Source organism: Centropristis striata, chromosome 24 (genome assembly GCF_030273125.1).
Source record: "Centropristis striata isolate RG_2023a ecotype Rhode Island chromosome 24, C.striata_1.0, whole genome shotgun sequence".
In the NCBI taxonomy this organism is placed as follows: Eukaryota; Metazoa; Chordata; class Actinopteri; order Perciformes; family Serranidae; genus Centropristis; species Centropristis striata.
Genome location: NC_081540.1, coordinates 19,640,745 through 19,654,504, shown reverse-complemented (window position 1 = coordinate 19,654,504; position 13,760 = coordinate 19,640,745). Strand labels below are relative to the sequence as shown.

At 37.7% G+C, this 13,760-nt stretch overlaps 1 protein-coding gene across 10 annotated transcripts in view; it reads right to left on the bottom strand.

Annotated features, from left to right (window-relative positions):
- Window positions 1-3,934, bottom strand: part of mbnl2 (muscleblind-like splicing regulator 2) — a 60,582-nt gene extending 56,648 nt beyond the window's left edge. For 7 of the 10 annotated variants that reach the window (XM_059327854.1, XM_059327850.1, XM_059327855.1 and 4 more), the window contains exon 1: window positions 88-331. The gene's annotated coding sequence lies outside the window, so the exon portion shown is untranslated. Of the gene's footprint in view, window positions 1-87; window positions 333-3,696 lie in introns of those variants that run through there. The other 3 variants (XM_059327856.1, XM_059327853.1, XM_059327852.1) reach the window with 2 other exon arrangements.
- Window positions 3,935-13,760: the final 9,826 nt, after the last annotated feature.

Here is a 13,760-nt window from a genome sequence, read left to right as displayed (position 1 = left end):
TATGCAGCACACTGCAGCAAAACTCCTGAAAAAAATCTTGAAAAAAAGAAAAAGAAAGAGCAAGCCAATATGACGGTTCTTTCCCACCTCGTTTCACTGGGTCCCGTAGCTCTGTCTGTCTGCTGTCCCGAACACAGGAGGCACCCGGTGCTTCTGTGACACTGAGCTACAGTACGGCTTTCCCTTCAGCCTCAGCGCCTGGAGTTAATGACCATGTGAACTGTTGTCATTCCTCGCGAGCTGCCGAGTGCTGCAGCCGGAGGTCCATGCCTAGACAGGGATTTTCTCTCGATGTCTCTCTCTCTCTCTCTCTCTCTCTCACTCTCTCTCTCTCAGCCACGGAGCAAGCGAGCGAGGCAGGCAGGCAGGAAGCAGAAGAGTGTCTACTCCAACTATCTGGCTGAAACACTTCGAGCCAGCCCCCCCCCCCCTTCACACACCCCTAAAGCCATCCCCTTCCTGCCCACCAGCCTGTGGCAAAGCCCCGCCCCTTAACAGCTCCAGCCAATGGAAGGACAGCTCCTCTGAATCACAGCTCTCCATTGGAACAGAGTAGACGAAGTGATAGGGTGAAAACTGTGCTTACAGTAACAGCCTCTGAATGCTGATTTTAAAAGGTATTTCCCCAATTTCATACCCAGCTCAACTAGCTATCACATTATTTATTCAATCCCCATCCTTCTCTCAGTGATTTATATTTAAATTCAAATCACAAGCACCTGAATTGTTTTCCAATAGAAAACAAGCTCAAGAATATAAAGTCTAGACTTGTGTCTCACACAACAAAGCAATGATAAAGAGTTGCTGCAGTCGCATAATGGAGATCAGATGTCCTTGTCTATGTTCTATCATCACATTTAACACCATCCCCCCAGGAAACAGGAGCACCCCCCCCCCCCCCCCAACCCTCCTCTACCTCCCGTCAGCATCCGTCCTCTAAACTCATCTACTCCACCATCCAGACACTCCTCTCCTCCTCATCTCTTTCCTCCCCCTTCCCTCCTTGACTTCTCCTCATCCCTCACCTGTATCTTTCCCCCCATGTCTCAAAGCTCTCTTTCAAGCTCTCTTTCAAATTCCTTAGTTTACTGGACTGGAAAATTGCACAGTGGTGAACATTTCTGTTATTGTTATTGCATCAGAATTTGCTTGAAAAAAAAAAAAGAAAAAGATCAGAATTGGCTGGGATGTGGAAGTCTTGGTCTGTCTCCTCCCCCCACCCCGTCCTCTTCCCCTCCACCCAGCTGATGACATGCTGGTTGGCATCATATGAGCCGTGAAACCGGAGCGTCACAGAACTGATGAGTCAGAGATCCAGCTTCATGACTTTTCGATCCAGATTCAATAGAACAGCTGTACCGTCCGTCTGTCTCTCTGTGTCTCTCTCTGCCTCTCTCTCTCTGCCTCTGTCTCATACAAAGGCTGTGAATGACGCAGCAGACTGGGTGTTTCGTTGACATCAATGAGGCTAAACATGCTCTACAGTTCCATGATAAACAAACCTATTTGCTGTTTAATAATGCTTTAATATAATCTGATGCTCCACAGGAAAAGGGTTTGTCAAATGGTTTAGGGGAGATGGGGCTTGGGGGGGGATTAATCTCTGTAGCTTGAGAAATTGTCTACCTCAGCAAATGATTGAATACTGACGTCATCCTCAGCATCAGGGCACCTGTAATAAAATAACACAGACAAGTGCTCTGCCATTATCTGAACAGGGAGGCGGGCGATGTCAGCCTTTGTCAAAAGCAAAAGTGTCACCTTACACCTTCTGTGAATGTAGTCTCGCTATCACATACACAGATGCAGCAGCTTAAAGCAGCAGGACTCCTGCTAGCCGGCAACAGCTACAACTGTGGGATGAAACGTGACTGTTAGATTCAGAAAATTAAACAACTCAATATGTTATCATTCATCCAGAACAATAGCAGTTGGACAGGCCAGGCTGCTCCATCATTGCTGAGAGATGAAGCGTATCAATTCCTCATTTGGCTGCAACCGACTTCTCAATAACCACATTACTGAATAACTGTCAATAAATGTATAACAAGCCTGCTTGTAGCTAATTTCCACCGGCAGACCTCACGTAGCCCACCTTCTAAATAGATTTGTCCGACAGGAAAACAAACAAAAGCCTGGCAGGCAAACAAGCTGAGCCACTTCCTTCCCACATGGTATCCCCTCCCCTCTTATTATCCCTGTCCTGTTTGACCCTAAACGGCTTGGCTCACTCACACACGACCAGATTTAGGATTCTGTGGCGCAAAGCCGCTTCATTTTCAAATACAGTACAAAAGGAGAATTCCAAAACAATGGCTAATTACAGCAAATGAAGATTGATGGGTTATAACTATTTGAAAATGCTCCCAAGTACAGAACACTGTATTTCAGTGGTACTATTGGATACTTCAACATGACAGGGAGAGAAAAAAACAGGGCTCAGAAATAGGGCACCGAAGACAGATCAATGAAAAGGCAGCTGTCTTTTTCTATTATTAGCCGTAATCAAATATCAAGCGGCAGAGAGTTGTGCATCCTTCCGCTGAAACCCATTCTGGTAAGTCTGTCACACAAGTCCACATGATGAGAGAGAATAAACAAGTGCCTAATGGATGTGTAGGTAAGTGGTCAACCAGTGTGTTTTGGAGCAGATTCAAGGCTGTGCAATTAGACTGTGTACAAAAGAGCAACCAGGAAGTACTAGATTTTCTATACATTACAGTTTTCTACTGGCTTGCCATCAAACATCAATTATTTTCTGTAGGTTCATTGAATCCTATTTAACATCACTTTCTAAGAATCATAATGCGCTATGGATTGTGATGTCTTACTCAAGTATACAATTTCTGTAATAGCCTTGATGAATACTAAATATTCCATACAAATTAGAAGAAAAGTTCTATAGTTATATTGCTCATTTGAACTTAATGCCTGCTGCACTGTGCTCTGAGATGTCCATTTGCATTTTTACAAGGACCAATTACTGCACATGACCTAGCAGCTAGTCTGATCACAACTTATTAACCTTACACAGGTGAAAAGGCTTGTGCTCAGCCAACCTGCAGTAGATTATAATGTGCCTCCACTTAAGTCTCATTAGAACTGTTTTATTTTTTTCTTGTACACTGCAATTAAACCTAACAATCCATTAATCAAAGTGCCATTACATTTATTGTGTTTTTCACATTTGCATTTGGAAGTAATCACATACAATAGTTAGTTTGTTGTGCACTAGAGTACGGGTGCACCTTGTGACAATGATGCAATTGCTTGACAATGATGACTGTCTATCATAAACTGAATCAATAATAAATGAGTTATTAAAACATATATCCCAGAGTGATTTCATTATGGCCACTGGCTACTTCACTAATAGCAAACAGCATGTCCCAGAAAGCATTAGATAGAACCATGCAGGACAGACAGGCAGGGACCACTGCGCATGCTAATTTGGTCTGTTATGGAGCTGCTTTCACTTGTTTTCATTAGCTATCTGGGCAGTGACTATAAGCTAGCATAGCAACCCAGACATTAGCGCATTATGTTTTGGACACTAGGGAAGCATCATTAGAAGTATTTTCAGCCACCTCTACTGTCCAAAGAGGCATTGTATTCACCATAAAGCCGTTACAAGTGTGTGAAAAAAAAGCCAGAGGCAGACGGTGCTAGCTGCGAAGCTAACTACCTGCAGCTTACCTGATGACGAACCTGTCACATCCAGCTGCACTTCAGCCTCCGCCGCCGCTACTCAAGAGCGCTATTTCGGTTGTAGCGGGACCCACGGTTCGGAACAGGACGGCAAAAAATGTCTTCCAACGACTGCCCACTCTTTCCTCTCCAGCGGCAAACTTTTTCTTCGCTTTCGAAATGTATTTCAGTGAAAGTCAGAAGTAGGCTATCACTCGCTAGCTCGCTAACTACTTTTAAGGCTCGGGTAGGAAGCAACAAGCGATTTTGACAGTTCGAGGAAATATTGAATGCGTTTCGCTAGGGGGGTTAGTACTAGGGTCTAAACATTAATAACGCATTTATTATCGACTATTTGAGCTATTACAAGATGTACCTAAATGAGGAATGGTATAAAAGTGGAATGTGTTTGCACGTGTTGTTCAATTTAAACACGGAAATGTACTTTTATTTGGTAAACAACGCGAGCCTCACCCTACTGTAAAGGTGGTACAGTCCAGAGGAACCAAGGGTAAAGGGAGGGGGGTGCTTGTTACCTAGGAAACAACAGTGAATCTCCCTGGGGGGAAAAGATGCGGCCACTGATTTATGAACCAGTGCTGTCTGTCTGTCAACATAACCTGCCATCGACGAGATGAAAACAATAAAGACATCCGACGAAACCTTTTTCAATTTATTATGCGAGATACGTTATTAACAGTCATGAATTTTATCTTGACTAATGTAAACAACCTCGCTAAGACATGACTTCCTAGATGAATATTGACATTATTATTACTGATTTCATTGCTTTTATATAATCATTTTAAATAACAATTTTCCTGAATAAACAACTAGATTTATGTTGTGACACAGCCTAAATAATCCATTAAACCAAATCATATAGTTCTTATAATTATCACATTATTTTAATTTTTTTTATATGTTATATATTTCATTAAAGTGTTTTTTTCATTTGACTTAAATGAATATACATCTAGGTTTATGTTGTGACACAGCCTAAATAATCCATTAAACCAAATCATATAGTTCTTATAATTATCACATTATTTTAATTTTTTTTATATGTTATATATTTCATTAAAGTGTTTTTTTTTATTTGACTTAAATTAATATACATCGAGGTTTATGTTGTGACACAGCCTAAATATCTATTAAACTAACACAGTTCTTAAAATCATCATAATATAGATGTACAGAATGGTATTGCTATATATTATTCATATTTAAAACTCAATTTTTTTTATTAGGCTACATAAAATACATTTGATAAGATTTAGATTTGACTTGAAGTCAGTGCATCGTCTCCACTTGATAAGAAATACCTTAACAATTCATATAAGCTCTAACTGACTAATATACAATAACCTCCACCAAGACACAACTTCCTAGATAAATATAATACATATTTATATACATATAATTATATTAATATAATAAATACAATAATAATAATAATAATAATATTTTTTTGTTTTAAAAATTAAATTTTATATATATTTTTTTAATTATATTTTGTATATATGTTTGATTTGAAAATAGTTTTTAAAAATGTTTTTATTTGACTTAAATAATTTTAATGAATATACATATAGGTTTATGCTGTGACACAACCTAAATCATCCATCATACAAAAATACAATTCTTATAATCATCATAATATACAAAATGCAGTATGATGAATAAGTCACTTATGTTCTTCCGATTTTAAAATTGTAAAAACAAAAACAAAAAAAACATTTGATTAGATTAAGATTTGTCTTTAAGTCCACGCATCATCTTCACCACTTGATGCTTTGCATCCGAACATGCACATCCCCAGCATTTTGCAGCCTAATTGCATGCAGCTGGCTGGATTTAGCAGCCTGTGACACACAGAGACCCGTTGTCAGCAAGAAGCGCAACGAGTCAACAAGGAGCAAGTCACAAATATCCCCGGAATGAGCAGAGAGGCACAAATTTAGCCCCACTGACTGCTGCCCACACCATGTGCCGCCTATTGAGCACATGAACAATGAGCATCACAGACTGCTCTGTCAGGGCCAAGGGCTGCTTCACTGGAATGCTACTGGGAATGAAGGCATGACAGTTTGTCAGGACACAGGCCAGTGGCGGTGTCAGGGATGAAGACGTTATTAGGCGGCAGTGGTTTGATGTTATTGGTGATATTTCATAGATGAATGAGAGAACAGTTGTTTGAAGCACAGACCTTTATGGGCTCAATTTAATATCAACCGAAATATAAAGATGGAGAATTAATGTGGGGTCAGACGGATGATGGGAAAAGATGACACTGCCTTGTGTCATAACATGGTTCATCATCACTGCTGGCACTGAGCAGGTTCATGTTTACTAAAAAAATCTCCAAAAATAAAATAACCTCAGATCTGTCTTCTAATAGCTCAGCATGCTTCTTTTCAACACTGAAATTAAAAAAATATCAGAGCCATTTGTCTTTTTATATCCGTCCACAGGCATGTATGGTTTTTATCTGGATATAGCAAGTGGAAAATACAACACATCCAAGGCAGTGCCACTTTGGAGGAAAAAAACAGTATTTTCAAGACGTAAGTGATTATGAAAAACTGCTCACATAGGTCAAGCTCATCCCCCAAGGCCTAACGTATTGATCTCAATGCAGAGGAGGCATTTGTAAAAACGCTGCCGCCGGCATACTTCTCTAAAAGTCCCTGAACGCCCACACACTTGCAAACAAATGCACACTAGGCTCAACACAAACACACACAAAATATCAGTTTGACAAGAGTTTTTCTTGATTTGACTTGCTTGAAATGAAGTTTGATGGAGGCGGAGGGTTGAAACGTGTCTTTTCTCCCTCCCTGTTTTAAGAAATTTAGCTGGAAAATAGTGTTTATTTTGGACATCATTTAGGGAAAAAGTTTATCTGGAAACAGGTGCTTTTACTTTGAAGGAAAGTCATACAGAACAAGATGCATTTGCAACCTTCAGACGCGAGGAAAGAAAAAGGCACCACAGCAGATGCCTGTGAGTGTGTGTTGTGCTCATTAATGGGTTTTAACTCTACATTTGTTGCAGTTGCAGTCTGTAGAGTGGACCTCAGGATCAACTGAGGGGGCGTCAGGCAGAAAAACAGCCGCAGTATGTACACTGTTAGTTCCTCTCAAACACACAACCAAGAAATCACAAAAGGAAACAGTTTGCCCCTGCAGACACAAACACACTCACACACACACACTAGGGCCAAAGCTCTGAGGTCCTTCTGCACACACACACACCTACACACAGTGGGCAAAGCTTTCACGTCAAGGACAGTATTGATCTTGGAAATCTCTGTACACTAAATGAGAACACACCTGATTATGAAAGCTTTTAACCCAAATGCTTAATGCGGCGCAGGTTTAATGGAAAGAGCTTATGGCTGACACAAAGCTCAGTAGACAGAGTGTGTGTGTATGTGTGTGTGTGTGTGCGCACACTTTCATTGTGGTTTAGTCAATTTGATTGATTGTGAGGAGATCACATGGGCATTTTACTCCCACTATGACTTTGATGAGCATTTGACTAATCACAAGGCCTAAGTAATGATGGATTGAAGACGCTCCTGCTGTCGTTAAACAAACTGATCCCCAAATGCGTGTACACAGCACCAGGAGGGCTTACTCAAAACGCTGAGAGGATCCATTTTGAGGCGCACTCATTTGTCCGCTGAGAAAAGACTAGTTATGCATCACCATAAATCATCTGCTGCAGCCATTTGTTCATATTGCTTCATCGGTTCCTCCTGGATACACGTCAGCACAAACAGAGATATTGTAGAATCATGTGTGAGTCAATTCGTAAGAAACATCTGACTCACTTACTGGGCTGCAATTGTTCCATCATTTGTGCACAAATTCAATCTGTGGAAGAAGTAATAACATCCTTTGCTAAAGTGAAAATTGCTTCTTTTTTTACTGAAAAGAGTCATTAACTAAGTACATTTACTCATGTACTGTACTTACGTTACGAGTATTTCCACTTTATGTAACTTTATACTTCTACTCCACTACATTTTGAGGCAAATATTGTACTTTTTTTACTCCACTACATTTAGCTGCCAGCTTTAGTTACCTTTCAGGTCGAGATTTAACAGAAAAAACATGATATATTTGTGTGATATTTGGTGCAATGTATAATGCCCTTTCTGTACAACTGGTGGCCCTTTCTTTTGTTATTTTTAATTTAATTTAATTTATTTTTTTATTTCATGTTATTTAATTTATTTATTATTTATATTTCGATTTCTTTTTCTATTTCATTTATTTTATTATTATGATGATTAGGATTATACTTCTCATCTTTTCTTTTTTTAATTCCACCAACAAGCATTATTATCACTGTTTCTGTAATTGTCTTTTATGATTTGTTTAATGTGAAAAACTTTAAAATAAAATATAAAAAAATAATAAAAGATGATAAATTCAAAGAGATTAGACATTTAAAAAATAAAAACAATTGTAGTGTTATTTGTAACTTTAATACACTGGTAGAAAAAAGTATTCAGATCTTTTACTGAAGTAAAAGTACTAATACCACACTATGAAATTACTGCAAGCAAAACTTACTTAAGTAAAAGGATCAGCATCAAAATGTACTTAAAATATCAAAAGTGAAAGTACTCGTTATGCAGAATGAACCCACTCAGATTATTAGATTATTATTATTGATGCATTTATGTAAACAGCGTTTTAATTGGAAAATTGCTGCATACTAATTTAGGCATATACAAACATATTGGATTTTTTCCCCCAATGTGACAATGTGTATATAAAAAATCAATAAAATATGAATTACAAAAAAAGGTATTATATTATTCATCTCATATCATCTGTCTGAAATTCTACCTTTACTGTCTGTTGTTTTGTATATATTGTTATGAATATTTCTTGACAAAGAATCAGTGTAACTCATCATTTCACATTACACATTTGACCCCTATAGAATTATTGATTAGTGCAGCTTACGTGCAGTAAAAACTTTCCAGCACTGGTTTTCTGAATTGATTGAACAAACATTGGCTCATTTTGAAAACTTTGAACCCTGGCATGTAGATCTATAAAACATACCGATGATAGATGCTCCATTTGTGTGAGCTCATTACCAAAATACAGTGTAGAATTGGGGGGAAAACATACATTACTCAGTGTGTCATAAATAGGTGTTCCAGTCTCAAAAAGCAGACTTTTATTATTAGCAAGGCACCAAAACTCACAGGAACAATGAGAAAAATGTAAAATCATATTAAATTACTTCATTATTATTCAGTCCAACTGTTTTTTTAAAAAAAACTACAACTAACTGCCTTTTAAGTCATTTAAGATCTCGTCCCCCAGCAGAGTAAATCCAACAATAAATGGTGGCATTTTAGAAAAGAAAACACACTGGCAGTAATTGTGAGAGATGAAAATCTTGGAAATGTCAGGAGAAATGGCATATTACCATGACAACATAGCTATTGTCTTGTCAAGGTTGCAGTGGAGTTCAGCAGCAACGAAACGAGACACCGACTGTTGTTCCATCACCAGTGATTGCAATAAATCCTCTATTTTCTACAACCCATTATTCGCCACTAAAATTGAATTGTTCCCTGAAATTGCACGACCAAAAATCAATGTCATCAGCTTCCCTCTCCACTCCAAAGTGCTTCCAAATACAGTAGAGGTATTTATATTATTCATGAGCTCCAGGTTCACACAAGGCCAGCAGCTCGGCCCAGACTCCTTAATGGCTGAACCGCCCTTCATCACGGCCGAACCCGCCCTGTGATCCAGTCACTTAGCCCAGAGGATTGAGACTCCTCTGAAATATTCAATAATGCATTAAGGATCAGAGAGAAGTCAGCTAATTATGTTCACACACACACTTTCTGTTTCTCTCTCACTCACACACACTCACAGACTCATAAACACAGAGAAGCTGGAGGTCGTAATTAAGTATTTTGCACTCTGACAAGCAATAATGATGTTTCTGTGAATGAAAAATGAGTATTCAGAGCCTGTTTGTGTCAGTAGATGTAACAATAAGACAACATGTTAGTGTTTTTCTGTGTGTGTGTGCTTCCCTCGGTGTAAGAGACAATAATAACCTATCTCAAGGCGAGCCATCAGCTTGAAATATTGATGCTTCTGCTGCAAGGCTGCTGGCTGCCGCAGCAGGTTACAAGGACACTTCCAATGCCTCATAGAAGAGCAGGCAACCCCCGCCATTAGCAAAGACACGCTGACCTCCTCCACTGTGGAACAAACCGTAGACGTCCCGCCCTCGTCTGGGTCCGAGCCTGCATCGTCTTTATGTCTGGCTCCGTAGCTTTCCACTTTAATCACAGAATGATTTTAGTGAGATTTGTCATGTATAACGTAGAAGAATGTGACAAAATTAAAAAATGTGGCATGGTTGTCACATCTCACAGTGATAGCACATGACACATTAGCTGTGTTTCCATTACATTTTGAAGCAAATTTTGAAATTGCATCAAAGAAAATGCGAATTAGGGACGTTTCCATCAACTGGTTTAGAGCAAATAAATAAAGCTGCATTAAGGTACTTAGGTCAGAAGACAGCAGTGAAATGTATTGCTGTAGGCTAATCCGTCAGTGAACAGGAGAAGAAGTAGAGATTGAGTAAAAAAAGAGGATGTTAATTTGACAACTTTGGTGAGAGAAAATGGAGAGAAGTCTTCAGGAATTGGATTCAGTTCGGCAACTTATAGTTGTTCTTTCATGTCAGAATAAACAGCTGATCATGTGAGTTAAATGATCGCTACATCAGAACTTATTTGGATAAAGTGTTTCCATCTCAGAGCAATAACTATTTTTTGAAAAAGACAAAAAAAAATCTCAAGCAGCGTAAAAACTTATAAAAATAATAATGCGCATATTCGAAAGTTTTAACTCATCTTGTTTTTTCCATCAAGCTTTTCTTATGCAAACCTTCAAAATGCATCAATATTAATTGATGGAAACATGACTTATGTTATGAATGCTGTTTTAAATTTAAAGAAACATTGCTAATGATGTAAAAATGGTTGGGTTCAGGCCCTTAAAACACTTTCCTCAGTCATGAAAAAAGAACATGGTTAGGCTTAGGAATAACTACTTCCAGACAGAACTTACAGAAACAGTCTCATGGTTGAAAGTCTGTGGTTTTGACTCATCCACAAACCCTTCTACCCTTCCCACAGGTGACGTATGTGGCTTCGAACCAAGGTTATAATAGTTTTGGATTTTTCATTAGTTTTAATTTTAATTTCGTTGTGAATTTTTGTTTTCAAATTCAGTTAGTTTTAGTTAGTTTTTAGAGTGAGTTTTCTAGTTTTAGTTTAGTTTTTAGTTTTTGAAAATGCTTAGTTTTGGTTTAGTTTTTATTAGTTTTAGTGTTAGTTTTAGTTTTTTTGTAATGGGCTATGTGTTGGGTGCTAGATTCAAAGAGGTCATAATAAATGTTTCCTTTATTTCCTTTGGTTTATCATCTCAGACCCAATAAGGTTATTAACAGTTTTGAGTGTTTTGAATTTTGGTTCTAGTGTAAACATCCCAGTCTCAGTAAACATATTCACCATGTGTTGCATGTTCAAATAGAAACACTGAATTATGAATGAAAAAAGTTGACGAAAACGAAAACTAAGGACATTTTCACTATAATTTTAGTTAGTTTTAGTTAGTTTTGTAACCACAAAATACAGTTTCAGTTAGTTATCGTTTTTTTTTTAAAACTCTAGTTTTTATTTTTATTTCAGTTAACGAAAATGTTTTTTCAATTCTAGTTTTCGTTATTTCGTTAGTTTTCGTTAACTATAATAACCTTGCTTCGAACTTTATGTTGCTTTGTCAGGGGTCAAAGATTTGTGTGATATCAATGACTTCAAGTGCATTACTTTTCATAGGAAGTCATACGAACCATTCATTTGTCAAAAACCCCATGGACATCTAGGTTTTGTCTTCAGTGGGAAAGGTTAAAATCTGCATTCATTCCCAGGTCAAATGACTCTGATTGAGACATGCTAGCCAGGTTTTAGTTTTCATTTCATATTTTGCGCACTTTCCATCTCCGCCCACGCACCAAATTTGAAAAAATTAGGTTGCAAATTTTGCAGGTCCCTAAGCTGTTTTCTACAGTTTTTTATCCCTGTTTTGCAGCAAGATCGTGACCCTGAATGGTAATGGAGTCTATTGCCTATTTTTAGCAGGTTTTTTCCATATTAATTTATTTCCAAAATGATATATATTCCCTGAAAGTTGCATTGATATAATGGTCAAATTAGCCTTTTTTTTTTTTTAGCCTTTTCCTTTTGAGCACCAGGGTTAAAAGAAACCCCTGAACTGCCACATGTCCTCAGTGCTAGTGTGGCTCCATTATTTAATTTCATTTTAATTAATTTCTTAGAGGTTTCTGGGATATGTGCTTCATTCCAGAATGTAAACATTATTGTTTCAATGGATGTGTAGCTTAGGGCTAGTAGAAGTGCAGCATGAATTGTATAGCCCTGGGCTGAGAGTTAACAATGTGTGTGTAAAAGGAAAGCGACAGTAAGTTAACTCTCAGGACTGAGTGTGTAATATGTAGTGTAAGAAGAGTTTCTGGCTCTCCCACTCTACATATAAATGACAAAATGACCAAAAAAAAAGACACAAAATGACAAAAAAAGACACAAAATGACAAAAAAGACACAAAATGACAAAAAAAAAAGACACCAAAAGACACAAAATGACAAAAAAGACACAAAATGACAAAAAAAAGACACCAAAAGACACAAAATGACCAAAAAAAAGACACAAAATGACAAAAAAAGACACAAAATGACAAAAAAGACACAAAATGACAAAAAAAAAGACACCAAAAGACACAAAATGACAAAAAAGACACAAAATGACAAAAAAAGACACCAAAAGACACAAAATGACCAAAAAAAGACACAAAATGACTTACAAAGACATGAAAAGAATTCAAAAATGGACAAAATAGCCCAAGACTCCATAGAGTTAAGTTGTTAACCCATTTCTTGTTCCCTGAAAAAGGCCTACTTGTATAATTCTGAAATGTACATTATTTTCCAGTTTTGGTTAAGCTTACCTTTTTTTATTTACCTCTGGCAGTTCACCACTTACCTTTGTACCCTTTCAAGCTGTTCATTTGACTTGAACTGCTTGAATTTCAATAAAAAACTGGAAAAATTGGGGTGTTCTAAAACTTTTGACCGGGAGTGTATTAGTTAGCAGCTTGTTCTTGGTAACTCGATTACTCAGAACTTAATTTGGAAAATGTACCATTTACAAGCAATCCAAACTGATCTAATAAAGAGTGAAAAAATATATTTTACCTCATGATCTTTCTACAGGAAGTAGATTGCAACGTGTCATAAAGTCTCTATCGTTTCAGTTGAGCAGATAAGATTATTTATCTTATCTTTCTACATTTTATGACAACATCATAAAGGAGGTATTCTCACAGTTATCGGTGACCCTTAATTAGGCCTTTTTTCCAGTGAAGTCTGGCTTGGGAAACAGCTTCTTAAACTGTTATTTTTCAGAAAACAGTGACATGAAGCCTTCACGAATAACAATCCAGTGATTATGTGACATAAAAAGAGACACACACTCTTATTATTTCCTGACATTCACTCCATCCGGCTGCTCAGTGGATCAAACATCCATTCTGCTGCTAAAATGAATCGCTCGTGCCATACTTCTCTCTGTAATTATCGATTTCTAAGTGGCCTTGCATGCATCATCAGTCAGAGCCTCCTTCAAGTACAGCAATTATTATATTACTGTAACCATGGTGATTTATTTGCTGTGTGATTTGCAGTGGAAATGTATTTATGGACGAGAGTGGGCGGCGGATCAGCGAGTGTGTGCTTGTGCGAGTGTGTTTGTGCATGAGGAGTGTGCCAGGGGCTAGATCAATTAAATACCTCGCTAACACACACACACACACACACACACACACACACACACACACACACACTCACACAGATAACAGATAAGATGATGAAAGTGCAATCATACATGACCTATGCACAATATACAGTATGCTGTAAAATAATAATGTAATAT